The following is a 14,994-nucleotide window of genomic DNA, read 5'->3' on the forward strand; positions in this document are numbered from 1 at the left end:
CTTGCCTCACAGCCATGTCATTTTTCTAGCATTTTTATGGATTTTTTATTCGAAGCAAAAGCACCCAACTGTGAATGATTTGTTTGGGGAAACTGTTACAATCACATGACAAAAAGCCTTTTTTGAGTATGCTGATATGTTGCCTGCACCCAGGAGATTTACAGTGAGCCACGTCTGTTTCACCAGACCAACAGAACCAGAGATATCGTCTGTTTTGTTCCACATCCTTCTTCCTCGTCAAAACCTGACGCTTACATTACACACAATGCAACTCGACCGCAAACAGTTTAGCCGGAGATTCAGGTGTGTTATGCTAGTAGTGGTAAATGTAGCCTCGAGCTGCTAGCCTCAAGCAGAGATGAGGAGCGGGGGGCTACAGAGGTCTGGTAACTTCGCTTCTGTCTAACTCTGTCTGTCCTCCCCAAGACCTGCAAACAGACTCTGATGTGTCAAATCAGTGGAGTTCCCCTTTAATCATAACCAGTTATGAGAATTTACATGATAAATGACTTACAGTGTTTAGAACATAATTCAACCTAGTTTTGTGAGTTCTGAATTTGTTCAAACTGACCCCAAACACACCAAAACGAACAAGCAAGGCTTGTGCAACTTCACATTCCATGTTGTGTGCAGTGCGTAAAAGAGAAACCTCATATTTCCCAGAGGTGTTTTAAAGATTAAGTGCCTTTGATTAAATCATGGGGGGGGGGGGTCTCCATTAAATTTGGTTGTTGAAGTAAAGAAAGAAAGTCTAAATAAGGAGTTTTCCCAGGCCCTCCTCTGGTCCCCAGACTGAATATTATATTATTAATATCACGTGATTTTCATGGTGACATACTGTTGATCAGCTGGAATTAAACATTTTAGATTTCAGGTGACATTCTGACAGTGTTAGTTACTGCGTATGCATCAGCTCAAATGAAAGTCATAGTAACCCGTTTTACTCATTAACAAAGTGTTCCCTAACGGAATATGATGGCACCAAACATCAGAATACATTAGCATGCCCTATTGTTCTACTTTTCTCCTGCCGTCCCAACATGGGGGGACATTTTTCACATGCCACTGCACTGCCAAGCTTTCGAAACATGAACCCCTGCCAGGCCAGACAGCGAATGCAACCCGGTGGTGAGAAAGGGGGTATCTGTTACACAGGCAAGAGGCCAGCTCAACAGTATTTGTTTTAACAGCAGGCTGTTAGCAGGCATGCTTGTCTTGTGTATTTACAAGAGTGTCCAATCATGTCAAAAATCCTGCTCAGCATTAAAGATAAAGGGTTGGATTCCTAATTCATTCAGGCTGTAAAGTATCAAGACTGAGTGGAACTGGATATCACACTGCTTTGAGAGTCACAATAAAGGTGCTGAGATGTTTTCATTTGTGATCTCTTTAAAGACCATTGTAGCAAGAAAACAGTAATGTCCACTAGCACGTGTTGTGCTCGGACCACAAAACTACTGCAGGTATGGTAGGAAGTGGATCGTGCTCAGGCAAGAGGGAAGGTCCTTTGGGAGGAGGAGGTTATTATTCCATTTGTTGAAAGTCAAAATGAATTCCAAGGCATTTACAAGTGAGCTGTAGTTTGTCGTACTATTCTGAATAAGTGAAATTAAAAGTTAGCCATTCTTTTTGAAAGGGAGTGACAGTGTTTCCTCTAAACAAACGCATGTGTGTATGCCTTTTTTTTCCATTTTTCTGTATTTACATTTAAGTCACGTAGCCACTAACCCCTAACCCTGACATTATATTTACAGTGCAGAAACATTCATTTCCCAGAGACTAATGCTAACTTTAAAGCTGCTGTAACCAATATTGTTATATCAAAGCCGCAATGATTAATGCTTTTATTTATGTGAAAGGAGTATTGGACTTATATTCAGTTTTTAGCAAAGCATATCTGAAAGAGGAGTTAATAGTGCATTTGTTGGGGACTATTTTCAGCTGTGAATGAATATACATTTGGTGCACTTGGACAGCAATAGAGGTATGCTATACTGGTTTCAATTGTAAATCAGCCTGTAAGAATCTCAACTTGTGTTTCCTCTACAAAGAGAATGGAAAGGGTTGGTTTCACTGTCTGAGGGTATAAAGCAATCTATGTCACATTATTACATTTAGTTTTTTGGAATTACTCAACGCCCTTTCTTTGTACACACTCACACACCAGTCCCCCAGTTGTCCCAAAATAGCACTGCTTGGCGTAAATGGGTTCAGAAATAGCCTGGAGTTGAAAAGGGGTGGACATAGATACCCTGAGAGATTGTTGGGTCTCAGGCGTCGTCTCACTTCCTTCATTTTGTTTGTGTCACACATACATACGTGTATGTGCTTATAGAAGTGCCAGTCATATAGGTTCTCATTTTCAACATCTGTGTAGTAGACGTGAGTTTACATTGAAAGCCTATTTTGTACTGTGCAGTTTTAGACTCAAGCAGGAGGAGGGGATTTATGCCCATGAATTCTGTTCCTCAACAAACAACTAATCCAAGTTTACATCTTTGTTCTATGTATTTGTAAAGGTTTACCACACACCATTCACTTTGTACTGTATTCTCTTTATTCATGCAGTGTCTTACTGAATCAAAGGTGTTTCGGCTTTATATACACTTGTGCTGTGCATACAAAACATGCACAGGACATTCTATAGGTTAAGTGCACCATTCATTAATCAGGCCTTCATTAGTGTCTCTACTTTTTGCCACATCAGCACCATCTATGAAAACAGAAGCCTGTTTTAGATATTAAACTGTGCACTTTTAATTTACAGTATATTCTCAGGGAAGAAAAAGTTGTGAAGAAGCCGAATTGCATGCAGTAAATAAAGCTAATTGGATTCATTAAATATGTAATGCTACAGTTGGCTTAGTTCAACATGTGATAAGGGTTGGGGGTCAAGATGATGGAATTTGAGGTCACTGACTCCAGTGTCAAGACAGTCTGTTGGTCGACAGTATGTGTACAGGAAATCTGAAGCCTCTATTGGCCAAACACAAATATACAGTAGAAACCCACCTGATGAACTCACAGCAACTGATAAAGAAAAAATCCATAGAAAGCGGAAAGCAAACTCACCAGATTCAATTGCAACAAAATGAAAAGTATGTTTATTATTAAAAACCAAGCTTTATAGTTTCAACAAGATCCTGTATCTTAGTCAAAAGCTGAAATGTTATAAAAACACTTAAAAAACACGTTTCAGTCAGATTTCCCCATTCACACCTAAAGCTTGTGGTTATGTGTGTCTATACCGCAAGACGGCCACAGCTGATAGTAAATGAGGTCCTCCTGCAATCAGCACTGTGCACAGTAGGGAGAAAACATAAAGATATAATAGAATATATGTATATATATATAATAGAAAAATAAAAAGACAACAGCCAGGTTGCATGTAGCAGCGGTGCTTTGAGCTCAATGCTAACATCAGCATGCTAACATGCTAGCAATGTCTTAGCTCAGCATGATGGCAGCACCAAACACAAAGCACAGCTGAGGCTGATTGTGTAATTATTATCTGTGTGCGCGACATGTGTATTTGGTTATAAGCCAAAGTATTGGACAAATTATAAATTTGACCGGATGATGGCGCAACAGGAAAAGTTAAGTTATTACAACTCATTCTCTGTGAACCGTGGACATCTGTACCAAATCCCATGGCATCCACCTCATAGTTGCTGAGAGAATTCAAACAAAACCAAAACATTTTAACCTCATGGTGGCACGGGAGGAAAAGTCAAGGACTCAACAAAGTCATTAGGATTCATCCTCTGGGGAACATGAATGCTCATACAAAAGTGCATGGCAATCCATCCTCTAGTTGTTGAGGTATTTCAATCTGGACCAAAGTGGTGGACTGACTGACCGACCGACATTTCCCTCCAAGACACCTACTGCTAGCATGGCTAAAGACTTGTACAACATGACAGAACATCTATCGCAATTCAATATATGTTATTTGCACAACCACAGCTTCCATTAGTGCTGATTTCAACATCTTAATTCCAAAAGACAAAGGGATTCTGTTCTGCTGTGAACAATAGAAAATGGGACATGTGCTCTGCAGACAGGGTGGATCAAAGATAGCTGGTGATAGCTTTAGAGCCTTAAAGAACACCAAACTGATTTATGATGGTGGACTTGCTGTTTCAGCCTTTTACAGCTGACTGAATTACATACAAACATTCGCCCTTGCCGGATAGAACGGCAATGTTGCTTATAAAGTTTAGCTGGAACGCGCTTCAGTATTTATTTGGCTTGGTGTGCAAATGCAGAGCAGCTGTTTGTCATGCTGTTCTGGGTCCAACGTATGTCACAAGAACTGCTCGGTAAGGATAATGGGCTTCGCTCTGTCTGTGGTCTGTTGTGGTTAAACGCTTAACAGACGTTCTGTTATGCGAGATTAGCTTTGATGATGAGGATGTTTCTTGACATTGACTTGTTTTTCATGTTCTGCTTCATTTCAGCCATATATCTGACAGATGGTTGTTGATTCCGGGTCTGTGTGGCTCTCGTGTGTTTGTACTTGATATTGTGGGAAAGTAAGAGGCAGATTCTAAATCTTGATTTTTTCAAATCTACACTCAAGTTAAAATGTGTTCATTCGATGGAAAGGTGACAATAAAATGGAATTTATCTAATTGCAAAGTTGTTCAAACATGCCATTAAAGCAGCTATAATCAATATTATATTCAATGGATCACGCCACTACGTGTGTGAAAGGTGTCGAAAGTGATAAACCAAGAGAAAACTATCACCAAACTCTGCTGCTCCTCTGGGCTCTACAGACTGTTTTAGCATCTTTAAGCTAAGTTTTGGTTTTGCGGGCCAGAATTTGACTGTTTTTCTTTTACTCTCATTGCTCTCATAGCAAAATCAGATACAGTAGGCAGCTATTTTCAACAGAATCATTCTGATATGCCACCCAGCACCAAACGGCGGACAGTCAAAATTATTCACTGGATGTGTAATTAAGCAACTGTTTGCTAAAAAGTTCATCATATCAACTTAAAAGGTGGTAATATGTCAGTGTTTTGCTCACAGCTTGTTTCTGCTGCCCCCAAGTGGCAAAACAATCAGTTATTCCAGGTTTTGCTTTGTCTCAGACAGTAGGCTCTCCAGGTATATTAACATCTTTCTTATTAGCTGATAATGTCTTTAACAGGAACTCATTCAAGTTCCTTGATTGGTTGAAAAATTCAAAATCTCTTTACTGTGAGAGAGGTGACTTTCGAGTCATGGGAAATGTTACTGTGTGTGTGGGCATCATAAGCCTGAGTGTGAAAATCAAACAGCCCAAAGCACTTTGTAAAAGATATGACAGCAGTGAATGAGTGAAAGCATGACGGGAACACACATGTTTATTTTACTTGACGTTCTCATGGCCGTCTGGCTGCAAAGGTCCCTCATCTGTTCAGTATTGCAAGTGCATCATCAGTGCCTTTCAGCCGAGGCGACCGGGGCTTCAGCTGTACAAATAAAGGGAAGCAGGCTCCACGCTGGGATGATGTGTTTGAGTTGCCATGTTTGTGGTCTGACACCTGTATGGAGTGAGATAAGGGTCAGAAAAGGGGAGCTCAGGGTTTGATCGCATGAACCGTGCTCGGTTCCTGGATGTGAACTCTTTAACTCATCTGCTTTATGACTGCTTTTCTAAATTTAATGATAGAGGGAAATGATAAAACACAGATGATGAAAGCCTAAATAAAATAGCTTGAACAATCAACAGTCTTTTGAGGGCAAGCCAGCCCTGGTTTATCAGCAAAACAATAAGCAGCCAGGAAGCATTTGGCCTTGAAAATAATGGAAATAAATCATTCCTCCCAGCTACAGAGATGGGGCTAATTGCAAATTGGTGGCTGCACACAGATGATTGTGTGTACGTGCAGCCGCGGCTGGAAATGAGATAATATGAGACTGAGGCAAAGTTTCAAATGTCAGTTTAATTGAGCCAAATAATGTTGTTAGGGGTTGCACTGAGAGGTCAGGAAGATGAGGCTATCTATCGCAGTATGTCCATGTGGAAGACATGATAAGAGCAAATCCTTTGGTAACCTCTCTTTACCCTTTTGTACAGTAGAACATTGACCTTTTGGTGTACTGTAAGAGGCCACAAGGCATACATGTTTTCAACTGCTATGGCTGTAATTTCAATCTGTGGAACAGGTGCATGGTCCTGCTCAGCATCTGTTTCTCCTCATTTAGACGTCTCCCATATAAATCATGGAACATGGAGGTTTTTTGGTGCATCATGCAGCCGTGTAGGTCTTCAGGCACGAAAAACTCTTTAATGATCCTAGCTTGTGCACCTCATGATTATTTGTGTTCCATGTTTAATTTCCTCAACTGACACAGATCATCCTTACAAATATTTCAAGAGGTTTACCATATATGGTTGATTTTGAGAAGTGTTGATTAATGAAAAAAATAAATAAACAAAGAGATAAATCAAAGGGTTTTGTACAGTCCAAATGTATACTTACTGGCTAATGATTTATTTATTAATTTATTTTTATTTAGGCATAAAGAAAATACCAATTTACAGTTTGGTTTTATTTAAATCAACATGCTAATTCGCCAGTTTGCTACAGAAATTAGAGTATATTTAAACAATCCATTCATTCATTTAACGTTGCCATGTGTTAGGAGAACTGTACGTGGCCTTTAACATAATATTTAGTATTTCATTTCATATTTCAGATTACTTGAAAATGACGGGGCTGTCTAAAGCAGGAGCCGAGGCCTCGTCTTCAAACGAGAGCATGAGCACAGGGAGTGAAGTCCCATTCATTTACAAGGATGGAGACAATAACAGTACTTGACATGATCCCTGTAGGAGCTGAATGTGAAGAAAAAAAAAATATGTGTACTTGTATTTGTAAAACTCTCCTTCCCAAACATTTAGTTGTGAGGTGATGTGAGTTATTGCTCCACTGCTCATTTCACAATCTGACTCCCCTCTCCTGTCTGGTATCATCTCTGAAACACTCGGTGTAGAAATGGTAGTTCTTATGTAACTCTAATGTTAGCCAATGATCCATGGTCATAAAGCATGTCAGCCTCCCAATGATCTCATCCAGTCCTACCAGCCTTTCCCTCAGAGCAGCATTAATGCAGTCCAGCAGAAACTGCCCTGTATTGCAAAAGAAGAACTTGGGGTGGAATTACAGCCACTTTCAAATGAAATGTGCAGGTGAGCCAGGATAATAGATAATACAATACTTCTACAAAATAGCCAGTGATATGCTGACTGTACCGTAGCCTCTGTCTCTCTCGCCTCCCCTCTCCCCATGACATTGCCATCTCCCAGACTGAACTGTACCACTGTTATCTCTAGACAGCAGGGGGTTGTTTGAGGGGACAAAGGAAAAAAAAGGAAAAGAGATACAATTTGAGTATAAGCAAACCTCAAGTCAAGCCCTTTGGCTCTTTTTGTTTCCCTGCCAAAGCCAATTTTCTTTTGGAATAGCCACAGCTGTCTCACAGGAGCCCCTGTGGATTTGGGACATAATGCAGCAATGAAGAGATATTTAGCTTTGTCACAAAAGGCTTTCTGAATTTAACAAAGCAGAAAAGGGTTAGAAAACCGGAGCTGAAACCATTTCACATCCCAAATGTACATTTTCTGTTACTCTTGCCATTCACGCGCATTTTTCGCATGCATAACTGATCTGATCCTGCTCGGAGTGACATTTGAAAAATAAGAGCAGATCGTGATCCTGCAAAATGTCTTCCTCGTCTTCACCAAAATCACCAAGCATTTTTAGTTCTCTAATGACGGGTCTTAGGACAATTGTTCAGTTCCCCCGTCTGTCTGAAACAACACGTTTTAGAACAACCTCCAAAAACTTGAAGAGTAGTCCTGAGCAGAGCGCTCCAATAACTTAGACTGACGGGGTGGATGAGCGTACATGTACTTGGTGGGAATGCTGTGATTGGAGCAGATGACCTGCTGGGGGGCGTGGCTGAGTGCGGTGACTGTATAGTTGTGACATCACAACCTTACGGACCTTACGTTTAAAGGCACAGTGTCTGAATACGGGCTGTGTGCATTTCCCTGTGGAGCGTTTTGGTACTTTCACAGCATTTATACAGACCTGCTTTATAATCACACAAGACATGGAAATCTCACTTTCTACAATATGGGACCTTTAAGTTGCACATCTGTTTCTGCTTTGAAATACAATTTAAATGTAATCAATTTTTTGTTGACCATGTGTGGGATTAAAAATGTTGAACTCTTCACCTCAACTCATTTGCCCAATAGAAGTATTTTGACAAGGCCAGATTAGCTGTCAAATTACTTAATTGTTCAATCAAAATCAAAAACCTACAGAAGATTATACGTGTATATGAGGTGTAGTCCAGTGGGAACCTCTGGGAAAGTTTGTCAGACATGATTTGGAACGTCAAATTTATATTTGTTGCTGGCTCAAAGTGGCAAGCAGATTTCATCTGAGCTCTTTCATTGGGGTTTGCTGGTGCTCTGTGTGGGAGGCATGGTGTTGCGTGGGTGTCTGGCATGCATGTGTAAAGACCACCAGCCTGCAAATTGACTGCTGCCGTCAGAGGCCACTGGAGACCTTTCTGGATTGTTCTCTGGTGAATAGAGTGAAAAGGACGAGGCATCCACAGGCTTTGTTTGAGGACCCTCTTCCCCAGTCACTCAATAATATAATCAGTAATAAACACAGTATAGATCATGAATCTGAACATTATTGATAGTATGATATTATAATAATATTCCTATCGTAACTCTGTCTGGACTCAGAACATACAGTATGTGGTGGTATAGTAACTTACAATAAGCTTAAAATGCTGCACCACTTAAAATAGCACATTCTAGCATGCCAATGATAATAACTCTCATATGATAATCAGTGTCGCTGGCCTTTACCACTACTGCAAGGCAGTGATCCAGAGAGTGATCTGACAGATGACAACAACATCAGCATCCCTTCAGTATCAAGGACAACGTACGCAACAGGTCTGATTGAATCAATAAACAAAACCAGTGTCAGAAAATACCATCCTGCCTGTCAACAGTATGATAACAACAGCACCATTGCCGGCTCATCCCTTACATTAAGATTAGCTGCACGGTTTTGCAGCCACAAACCCACCACACTAAACTAGTTTCTCCATTACTGTCACGCTCTGTGTGTTTCTCAATGATGCCTGGTTCAACTCCAAGACAATGAATTATTCACTTCTCCTAAAACTAAATACAAGTTAATGTCCAGTTGCAGATGTCCGTCCGTCTGTGTTTCATACTGACAAACCTGATGAACACGACAAGATTCACAAAAAAAAGCTTCTCTGCGTTAATGCGTCTGTGTACAAGATTTAAGCTTAGCTCTTATAGACTGTAATGCAGTATCCATGGAAAAGACGGGACAGAGAACTACATGAAATATATTTTGCAATTTATATAACAGACTAAATGACCAAAACAGCAGAAGCAAACGGAGGTCAGGGGGCAGGGACAATGTAGGAACCAGAATAGAGGGTACAGGAAAACAGCAGAAGCATAGCCCACGGCATGATATTAAATGTTGCCTTAAAGGTTACAGTAGTGAGGATTTTAAATCAGTAAACAGTCAAATTAAATATATGGTAAAAAAGAAAAAAAGTAAAGCCTTGGGCCCCCCACCTCCTGTCTCTGATTGTGCCTTGAGCAGAATGCTATTATCTTTATTGATCTGCGGTGATGTCACCCTGTTTGATCCTTGAGGATTGATTGTACAGCTGCATTTAACAAGGAAGCTTGTTATCCTGCATGCTCCTAATGATGACACTGAGCCATGGATCTAAAGATGCTGATGTTTGCACAAAGATGTCTCACTTCTTAAGGTAAAGATCATTCACCCCTTCTTTTCGTTCTTTTCATCGGTATCCAAGCTCCCAGACATTACATAATGTCCTTTGGCACACATCATCACTTCTCTTGAGTAACAGAATTGTGTTCAACATATGGAACAATCATCGCTGTCACTAGAATCCGTATGGCATGTAATATCTCACATAAGGCGTAAATAAATAAAGCTACAAATCAACTACAACATGCACATACAAACTTGTGATTTGATTTGAACTGTATTTTAATGCAGCGAGATAAAATCGACCCTGTAATTCATCAGATTCACCTGACTTCATGTAGCAAAGAATCAGGTTTAATGGTTTAATTTTTACTTCTGACTCTTCAGATAACCCGCCTTTCTCCACAGCAGAAAAAATATATATTGTGCTGCCTTAGTACTGACTGAGTTTGAATACAAGACACTGAAATCAACTAAAATAACAGATTTAACTGAAATAAAAACAAAACTGTGCCAAACAGCCTTATATAGCGATTTAGGAGCATCAGTTATGTTAATGATCAAATCTCACACATTTATCTATTTCTTTTATTGAGAGTTTTTGTTAATCCAATTTGGAAGACCTGTACGAGTAAACCTCACCGAAAACAATTGGAGAGATTTAGGATCAGAAAAATGTATTTCATTAGTCAAGGTGGAAGTATATTACTGGAAGCGTTAATGGATTTCTGAAAAACAATGGGAGTCTGATTTGCTGTGAAGCTAAACAGTGCTGTACAACAGACACTTGATGAATACATACAATTATGCGTGCAGACTTAACACAGTCATGGTAATAAGAAAAAAACGTATATTACACCAATGTAATCCCATCACTGCGTCATTTCTTTGTTCTTCTAATTATTTTTCTGACCAGTATTTTAGCACAGCCTGTAGGAGCATGCCGCATTATGTTTCACTAAACATATTACTTTGGTTTGTAACAAATGAACCTTTGAATCCTCGAATACTTGAGCTAGTGAGTGTTTATGAACCATTATGGAACACAATCACAATGCATTGTGTAGCTTATACAGTGCGTTTACCCTGCAGGCAGGTTGCAAACAACTGCAATAAGTTGGAAAAGGAAGCAGGAGCTCTGTATACTGATGGCTATGCACTGTGTGAGCACATGGAATAAAGTCTGCACAGCATATCTCTTCACAATTCAATCAAAAGTTCTTTGACATCCATATTAAGCATTTATTTTTTTTCACTATTTCACTTACCTCACCTTCCAGAGTCCATAATGTAAATATGTATGGGAGACTAAACTTACCAAGGACATAATGTTCAAGATTACAGTGGAACACCACATCAGTGCAACATTACCGAGACTCTCAAAGCAGGACAAATAAATTCATCCCTTCAATACTTCAGTGAATGCGAGAGTCTTTTTTTCCTTTCTATGGTTGTGTTTTGTTCCACATGTAAAAACGTACACATGTAAAAACAGATGTGAGTGTTCGCAATCATTGCGGAGCCCTTGTTATATTCAGCGTAGGACCTTTTCGTTGTTAATACTGCGCAGGCCGCTCAGAGCCTGCAGGGTGTATAATATGTTCCCTGCCCAACCCAAAGGCCTCACAGGAAGAGGCATGACAAAGGTTCAACCAACACATGCGAGCAGGTCATCAGTTGTCCTGGTAACTTTGCTCTGAGGCAGAGCCCACTGGCTGTGCTTTTGGCTGTCAAGGTTTCAGGTGCTGACATTTAACTTCCATTCTGTTTATTTGCTCTCCACTTTTAGAAAATGGTTGAGAGTGATCATGTGTCTGAAATCTGACATACTCAGCACTCGTAATACTAATTGTTATGATGTTCTCCAACAACATGGCACGAGATTCACTGCACTTAAAATGAGCTGATGAAAGGCTGAAATATATATAAAAAAGAAAGAATCTGTCCTCTTCATAGCACTAGTGTGTCGACATGTTTCGACATTTATTATTTATGGTATGTCCCTATATGGTTACGTTTTTTTCCCATTGTGATGCATACATATTTTTTCCGTCTGTGGGAATTTTCTGGGGTAACATCTGGATTTCATTTTTTGGTTTTGCAGACAGGACCTGCTGCCCCCTTCTGTAGTGAAGGATCAAATCTTTAAAATATGGGAACCATTTTTCGCAGTGCAGTGGTTTAGGATTAAGCTATACTGTGTGTATGACATTCATATCAGAGGCATTGTATGTACAGTATATATTTTTTACAGTTTAACCTTTAAAATGAAAACACACAAGACATAAAATATTTATATGTTCTTGTGCAGTTTCAGGTGTTTGTGCAGAGCTTAAAGGACTAGTTTGACCTTTTGGGAAATAGGTTTAATTGCTTTCTGGCAGAGAGTCAGATGAGAAGATCGACACCACACATTGTATAAGTATGTTGAGTATGAAGCTGGAGCCAGCAGCCAGTTAGCTTAGCTTAGCAGAAATACTGGAAACAGCTAGCTTTATTAACACGCTATATCTTGTTGGTTAAAACGGTACGAAAACCGAAGTGCAAAAGGTACGTGTTGTAGGTTTGCAGTTACTGCTTCTCTGGGCCAAGAAATAGTCCCTTTTAATGAGTGAGCTCTTTTGTTTTGACTCAAGAAAGTTCTTTAATCATTCCTTTCATTTCATGGCAAAATGTTTTAAAGTTAGAAAATACGGACAATAAAATGCAACTTATCTAAAAGTCTAATTTAGGTTTTGAAGTATATCATCGCATTATAAATGCAATCATTGGAATGATGACAAGGGACATGTTGTGTGTGTCGAGTGTTTAATGTAATTGAAAAAACAAAATCCTGGAAGCCTGTCTGAGTGTCTCTTGCCTTGCCAGCCAGCCAGCAGACAGTCAGCACCATGACCACTTCCTTCCTCTGTTGACTCCTTCCCTCTCTTCAGTCTGCTGACCGATGCTGTCGGCAACATACATCAACAAAGCCATTTTGTTTACCCATCTTCAAAGTGGATGTAGATAGATGCTGAAGCTCTGTCTGGTGAGCTGACAGTGTCTCGCTAGCATCCCCACAAAAATGTATGAGCATTTCCTTCTTTTTCCCTCAGTTTCCTGTGTCCTTGGAAGGACAGAGTGCGGGTCTTCAACCCACCAACCCTATTTTCCACTTTAAAACACAGACACAGCCACATGCTCTCTCACTCAAGGAGGGGACAAAAGGAGAACAGGAAGAACTTTACCTTCCACACTTTCTATCTCTATTGTTCTGCCTTGTTTTCCCTTTTGGCTAGTTGGGGACAAGCCTGGTCATTCATAATACAAGCATCACCCTGAGCACTCACAGGGCTTCTGGTGCTCTGCCTTGAGGAGCGGACCAGCAGAGTGTTTAATATTCAGAGCAAGAATTCAAAAAGGCTGCAATCAATGCCATGAATACCTGGAGACATTTAAAAGGCTTTAAGAGCTTGATACTTCAGTGATACTGTATATATATTTATCATTATTATTATTTTTTTAATATTGCTTCATTAACTCGACTTCATTGGTAGTGAGTGTCCTACCTTTGATGATCAATTGACGGGACAAAGTACTGAAAGTGGAGGTCCCACACCAAAAGCACGAGAGTTGGCAACCCTCCTTAGCAACCAGTCTCGCTAGCTTCCTTTCTAGAAAGATAGTGAACTGCCTGGTGAACTGCTGTGACTGACTGACATGTTCCTGGCTATCTAGCATGTTAGTTAGCCCACCAGCTACAGTAGTTCCCCCACTGTCGCTGCGAGTACTGTCTCCGGCAACGGGCTTTTAGCATCACCTATTTCGCACACATGGATGAACTAAACTGTAATCCAGCGTTGTCTGTACTCAATCTATCAAGGAGTTATGAGGAATTTCAGGCAGGATCAGGCTGATGTGTGATGCAGACTAACTGAGGTCCCACAGGAACCTCTCTGCCCTTAATATTTGTAAAATGAACGTCAGAAAGTTATTCAGAATATGATTTTGCTTTGAGGTTTGAGCAGAGCAGTGAAAACATGTTTCCTTAATTAAACCAGCCAACCATGGCCACAGTATCTGTCTGTCTATGTTTTTAGTCATGTTTCCCTTCAGGACTGAAAAATTATATTTTAGGACTTCCCATTGACATCTGTTTTTTGAGTGAGAGTGGATGCATCTGTTGATGTCCAGCGTTAGATATTAACCACGGAGCACCGATGCATTTATAATGTGAGAGAGAGTGATTTCCTCTATTATATTTCCTAAAACTTTGGAACACTCTTCCTCTGGAACAATCCACTTTTGTCATCAAAACATAATATCAGAGCTGGCAGAAGGACAGAAGTGCCAGTTTGGTCATTTTGAACCATTTCAATTCCTAATTCTAAGCCTAAAAAACATTGTTTTTCTGGAACAAGAGATCCAATATTTAACACTTTGCGCCTGCATTAAAATTCCACTCCCTGTCTTTGTCAGCATGCAAATAACTTATCCTTAAGAAGTCAGAATTGTGCATGCACTTTTAGTACTACATCTTAATGTGTATCCTGCACAACTCAATTAAATGTGTTGGTATTCTTATATGGCATGTTTTATATGCTATTTATTAATGTATACATTTATGTAATGTCAGTTATGATTTTAAATTCTGCCATTTACAGCCGATTGTGCCACAACAATGTGCTGCAACAATGCTTGGCCAGAAGAGCCCATTCGTTATTTGAGATGGCCATGCGATATTAGCTGTGATGGCTCAACAAAACAATAACAGCTGTAAGAATAGTTGGAAGGGCAGTGAGAGGTCACTGCTGCAAGAGAACTGAGATGTGCAGACATCTGGAGGATTCTCAGCTCTGAGGTCAGAGGTCACAGAGCGTACAGCCCAGCTCAAAGCTAGGGGAATAAGGCTTCCTCAAGTACGCAATAAAATATAATGAAAGAAACACAAGAAAAAGTCAGTTAGTCAAGTTAGTAAGTTTTTATATTAGTAAAGGTGATATTTTGGGCTGAGGATGGTGAATATTTACAGCATATTTCATAGAAATCTGGTTGTTAGTGTTTGATATCTCGTGTGTAAAGTACTACTACTTGAGATTAACAAAAACTTGGGAAGTTTCCACTTGGCAGATCATTCGACAGGGAATTTGTCAGCTAAGGAACTTTGGGAACTGTGACAGTGAAGACTTGGTCACCTTCACAA

The sequence above is a fragment of the Enoplosus armatus genome, chromosome 11, assembly GCF_043641665.1.
Source record: "Enoplosus armatus isolate fEnoArm2 chromosome 11, fEnoArm2.hap1, whole genome shotgun sequence".
Classification (NCBI taxonomy): Eukaryota; Metazoa; Chordata; class Actinopteri; order Centrarchiformes; family Enoplosidae; genus Enoplosus; species Enoplosus armatus.